This window comes from Megalopta genalis, unplaced genomic scaffold (genome assembly GCF_051020955.1).
Source record: "Megalopta genalis isolate 19385.01 unplaced genomic scaffold, iyMegGena1_principal scaffold0049, whole genome shotgun sequence".
Taxonomy (NCBI): domain Eukaryota; kingdom Metazoa; phylum Arthropoda; class Insecta; order Hymenoptera; family Halictidae; genus Megalopta; species Megalopta genalis.
The window spans coordinates 1,015,001-1,021,271 of NW_027476118.1; the positions used below are offsets into that span (position 1 = coordinate 1,015,001).

At 40.7% G+C, this 6,271-nt stretch overlaps 1 non-coding gene across 1 annotated transcript; it reads right to left on the bottom strand.

Annotated features, from left to right (window-relative positions):
• Window positions 1-880: 880 nt before the first annotated feature.
• Window positions 881-2,801, bottom strand: LOC143261364 (small subunit ribosomal RNA). The gene has a single exon (XR_013035503.1). It is a non-coding gene; the product is annotated as a small subunit ribosomal RNA (ribosomal RNA).
• Between the last annotated feature and the right edge of the window lie 3,470 nt (window positions 2,802-6,271).

Sequence of the window (6,271 nt, forward strand, 5' to 3'; positions counted from 1 at the left end):
CTGCCACTAGCGCGCAACAGAGTAGGGTGTCAATGACAACGACACAGCATTGAAACGAGCTACACAAGCCGGTCTCTCTTGATACCAATGTAAACGAGCATTAAGTTATCTTCAGACTGCCCGATATTTTCGTCCTTTGGACTTTCCCAACGATTCCTTTTTTTCTTTTTTTTTTACACACCACAGCGAAGACTTGAGGAAGCGTGATTAGCACGCTCGCATCCCTCCCTGTCCTACTACAACTGTGTGTGTGTGTGTAAAGAAAGAAAAAAGAATACATTGGCTTTCTCTCTATCGAGAAGATGGCCTACGCAACGCAGATCAAAGGCCTAATACGTGTAATATAATACGCGTCTGGCCGTGTATAAATCACGCACGAATGATCTGGTCGGGCCCAACTCTTCTCGTACGCTTATTTTTCCGTGTTGGGGCACTATCATAAAATCACACAAACCCCAACACGTGTGTGTCTTGGAAGGAAGATGGCCTACGCAACGCAGATCAAAGGCCTAATACGTGTAGTACACACGTCTGCCGTGTAAATCACGCACGAATGATCTGGTCGGGCCCAACTCTTCTCCACCACACCACATCCCAACTTTGTACATTTTTATATATTTTTGTGCGTTGGGGCACCTTCATAATCACAAACCCCAACAACACATATATCTCTCTCTCTTTGAAAGATTTGTTGTGGCCTACGCAACGCAGATCAAAGGCCTAATACGTGTAGTACACACGTCTGGCCGTGTAAATCACGCACGAATGATCTGGCGGGCTCAACAATATCTTTTTTTTTTATATGAATTCTTATCCACAAACTAATCGAATTCATTTTCTCTCCTCCTCTCCTCTCTCTTTGAGATATATTGGAACATTGTAATGATCCTTCCGCAGGTTCACCTACGGAAACCTTGTTACGACTTTTACTTCCTCTAAATAATCAAGTTTGGTCATCTTCCCGGCATCATCGGCAATGCCGAAACATTGCCGCGCACCAGTCCGAAGACCTCACTAAATCATTCAATCGGTAGTAGCGACGGGCGGTGTGTACAAAGGGCAGGGACGTAATCAACGCGAGCTTATGACTCGCGCTTACTGGGAATTCCTCGTTCATGGGGAATAATTGCAAGCCCCAATCCCTAGCACGAAGGAGGTTCAGCGGGTTACCCGGGCCTTTCGGCCAGGGAACACACGCTGATTCCTTCAGTGTAGCGCGCGTGCGGCCCAGAACATCTAAGGGCATCACAGACCTGTTATTGCTCAATCTCGTGCGGCTAGAAGCCGCCTGTCCCTCTAAGAAGATTTGTTTGTACGTTGGTAGTAAAAACCCCACCGGCAGAAGCCGAGAGCCTTCGAGATACCATAATTACGTCTATTTAGCAGGCTAGAGTCTCGTTCGTTATCGGAATTAACCAGACAAATCGCTCCACCAACTAAGAACGGCCATGCACCACCACCCACCGAATCAAGAAAGAGCTATCAATCTGTCAATCCTTCCGGTGTCCGGGCCTGGTGAGGTTTCCCGTGTTGAGTCAAATTAAGCCGCAGGCTCCACTCCTGGTGGTGCCCTTCCGTCAATTCCTTTAAGTTTCAGCTTTGCAACCATACTTCCCCCGGAACCCAAAAGCTTTGGTTTCCCGGAAGCTGCCCGCCGAGTCATCGTAGGAACTTCGGCGGATCGCTAGCTGGCATCGTTTATGGTTAGAACTAGGGCGGTATCTGATCGCCTTCGAACCTCTAACTTTCGTTCTTGATTAATGAAAACATTTTTGGCAAATGCTTTCGCTTCTGTCCGTCTTGCGACGATCCAAGAATTTCACCTCTAACGTCGCAATACGAATGCCCCCATCTGTCCCTATTAATCATTACCTCGGGGTTCCGAAAACCAACAAAATAGAACCGAGGTCCTATTCCATTATTCCATGCACACAGTATTCAGGCGAAGGTAGCCTGCTTTGAGCACTCTAATTTGTTCAAAGTAAACGTACCGGCCCACCTCGACACTCAGTGAAGAGCACCGCGATGGGATATTAGTTGGACCGCCCCGTGAAGAGCAAAGCCCACCGGTAGGACGTACCACATAATGCCAGTTAAACACCGCGAGCGATGAACCGACACTGTGACACACAGATTCAACTACGAGCTTTTTAACCGCAACAACTTTAATATACGCTATTGGAGCTGGAATTACCGCGGCTGCTGGCACCAGACTTGCCCTCCAATGGATCCTCGTTAAAGGATTTAAAGTGTACTCATTCCGATTACGGGGCCTCGGATGAGTCCCGTATCGTTATTTTTCGTCACTACCTCCCCGTGCCGGGAGTGGGTAATTTGCGCGCCTGCTGCCTTCCTTGGATGTGGTAGCCGTTTCTCAGGCTCCCTCTCCGGAATCGAACCCTGATTCCCCGTTACCCGTTACAACCATGGTAGGCGCAGAACCTACCATCGACAGTTGATAAGGCAGACATTTGAAAGATGCGTCGCCGGTGCTATAAGACCATGCGATCAGCACAAAGTTATTCAGAGTCACCAAAGCAAACGATGGACGAGTGTAAACACCCGCCACCGATTGGTTTTGATCTAATAAAAGCGTTCCTACCATCTCTGGTCGGAACTCTGTTTTGCATGTATTAGCTCTAGAATTACCACAGTTATCCAAGTAAATTTTAGTACGATCTAAGAAACCATAACTGATTTAATGAGCCATTCGCGGTTTCACCTTAATACGGCATGTACTGAGACATGCATGGCTTAATCTTTGAGACAAGCATATGACTACTGGCAGGATCAACCAGGGAACTATACAATATGTATATATAAAATGGACAAAATTTAAATCCTTTTCCATCGTCGCCTGTTTCATATATATATGTCAGGTCGACACACCACTTTTCTCTTTCAAATATGTACAAGTTTTGCCACATTCCGCGCTTGTAACATATCTTCTTTAACGCTCAATTTCTTTCATTTTTCTACCATACAGATATTTTACCGTACGCCCAAAAACGTACGTATTATATTTTTGTTCTATCATAAAATCACATTTTTCTACGTACGCCAGCTTCGTACGTTTCTATCTTTGCCTTCATAAAATCACAAGATAATTTTATCTTCAAGAGTCTCGCTATTAACATCTTGTAAGATAAATGTACGTCCCAGCTAAAACGTACAAATACTTCAAATTAAGTAATAATATATCATCGCTATTGACAAATTTTTAAGATCCAAGACACAGTTCTCTCTATATGTTTTAATATTTTTTATGTACTCAAATATATTCAAAGGAAAAAGTACATGGGTGATGCCATAGTCGTGGAAGCGCGTACGCTCACGCTGATCTTCTGACCGCCGGAAGCACGAAACCTCTGATCTGGGCAAAATCGGCAAGCCGAGGAAGAACGGACAGGACACATGCTGGACTGGCGAGAAAGCGTGTTCTTCCGCTCGCGCTAGGCATTTCGATTTCTGACACCTCTTGATTTAAAAAATCAGTTTTTTGATAGTTTTCTCTCTCCACTGGGCTATTCATTTTAGCCACAGTTTTCAATTGGTACGATTTGCTTCCAAATCTTACAGATGCATTTTAAAAAATTTTTCCATCGCTCGGACAGAAGAGTCGATTGCTCAGTGAGTACGAGTATACATACAAAGTGCATACGGGTAACCAACCCCGTAGGGCTTGCCACATATGGGCCATTCGGTCAAAGACACCGACCCGTGGCCACGCTGTGTGGAGAAAAGTCCGTAACGTAAACGGCACGAAACAGTCAGGACCGAAGCCCCGAAGGAGCTCTGAGACAGCTTCTCGACCGAGATCGTAGAATTGGCCCAAAACCCGCTCTGCTCCGTCCGCCTCGCACGGACCGTGTATCTCTTATAGATACCGAACGGCCGGCAAGGACGCCGGCGCCGCCGGCCGAATAGCACGCGCGCTTATGAGTGTAAACCGCCGCGGCAACAGACCGCCCGGCCGTGCTGTTGTAACATAGCGCGTGAACGAACGAAAAAAAAATTTATAGTAAACATTAAAATAAATTACATTACCGTAAACTAGACAAAAAATTACACATTTTTTCCCAATATGAAAATTTTCACAAACTTTTCAAAGTCCCATCGCATCGAGTAAACTTTTTTAATAACGCTTCCGCACGATTCTAAATGCTTAATCCATATGTGAAATCGTTCACTGATCACGAATATCGTATTTAAAAAAATTACAAAAATTTATTTTTCAAAATAATAAAAAAAAACCGAAAAATCACAAGAGTAAAGTACCATTATTTTAAACAATATGTCGTTCTAAATGCTTAATCCCTATGTAAAAAAGTTATCTAAGCAAGAATATGTAATTGAAAAAAATTAGAAAAATTTATTTTAGCCGTAAATCGAAAATAATGGGGACACCGGAGCTGTTCGAAGCGCCGAGACGCGCCGCGTACGGCCGAATATTTTCTAAGTCCCAACGTACCGATCAAGAGTAAAGTACCATTTTCCTACATTAGATTTCGTTCTAAATGCTTAATCCCTATGTAAAAACGTTAGTTAAGCAAGAATATCGTATTTTTAAAAAAATCTAATGATAGGATTTCCCAGAAAATTGAAAAAACCGAAAAATGTCAAGAGTAAAGTGCCATTTTCTGACATTAGATTTCGTTCTAAATGCTTAATCCCTATGTAGAAACGTTAGTTAAGCAAGAATATCGTATTTTTAAAAAAATCTAATGATAGGATTTTTCAGAAAATTGAAAAAACCGTAAAATGTCAAGAGTAAAGTGCCCTTATTTTAAACAATGTATCGTTCTAAATGCTTAATCCCTATGTAAAAAAGTTATTTTAGCAGGAATATGTTATTGAAAAAAATTAGAAAAATTTATTTTAGCCGTAAATCGAAAATAATGGGGACACCGGAGCTGTTCGAAGCGCCGAGCGCGCCGCGTACGCCCGAATATTTTCAAAGTCCCAACGTACCGATCAAGAGTAAAGTACCATTTTCCTACATTAGATTTCGTTCTAAATGCTTAATCCCTATGTAAAAACGTTAGTTAAGCAAGAATATCGTATTTTTAAAAAAATCTAATGATAGGATTTTCCAGAAAATTGAAAAAACCGAAAAATGTCAAGAGTAAAGTGCCATTTTCTGACATTAGATTTCGTTCTAAATGCTTAATCCCTATGTAGAAACGTTAGTTAAGCAAGAATATCGTATTTTTAAAAAAATCTAATGATAGGATTTTTCAGAAAATTGAAAAAACCGTAAAATGTCAAGAGTAAAGTGCCCTTATTTTAAACAATGTATCGTTCTAAATGCTTAATCCCTATGTAAAAAAGTTATTTTAGCAGGAATATGTTATTGAAAAAAATTAGAAAAATTTATTTTAGCCGTAAATCGAAAATAATGGGGACACCGGAGCTGTTCGAAGCGCCGAGCGCGCCGCGTACGCCCGAATATTTTCAAAGTCCCAACGTACCGATCAAGAGTAAAGTACCATTTTCCTACATTAGATTTCGTTCTAAATGCTTAATCCCTATGTAAAAACGTTAGTTAAGCAAGAATATCGTATTTTTAAAAAAATCTAATGATAGGATTTTCCAGAAAATTGAAAAAACCGAAAAATGTCAAGAGTAAAGTGCCATTTTCTGACATTAGATTTCGTTCTAAATGCTTAATCCCTATGTAGAAACGTTAGTTAAGCAAGAATATCGTATTTTTAAAAAAATCTAATGATAGGATTTTTCAGAAAATTGAAAAAACCGTAAAATGTCAAGAGTAAAGTGCCCTTACTTTAAACAATGTATCGTTCTAAATGCTTAATCCCTATGTAAAAAAGTTATTTAAGCAGGAATATGTTATTGAAAAAAATTAGAAAAATTTATTTTAGCCGTAAATCGAAAATAATGGATCGAGCGAATCGGTCGATTGCGCCGAGACGCGCTATGATGCAACAGACGAGCGATTGGAACGCCCGAATATTTTCAAAGTCCCAACGTACCGATCAAGAGTAAAGTACCATTTTCCTACATTAGATTTCGTTCTAAATGCTTAATCCCTATGTAAAAACGTTAGTTAAGCAAGAATATCGTATTTTTAAAAAAATCTAATGATAGGATTTTCCAGAAAATTGAAAAAACCGAAAAATGTCAAGAGTAAAGTGCCATTTTCTGACATTAGATTTCGTTCTAAATGCTTAATCCCTATGTAGAAACGTTAGTTAAGCAAGAATATCGTATTTTTAAAAAAATCTAATGATAGGATTTTTCAGAAAATTGA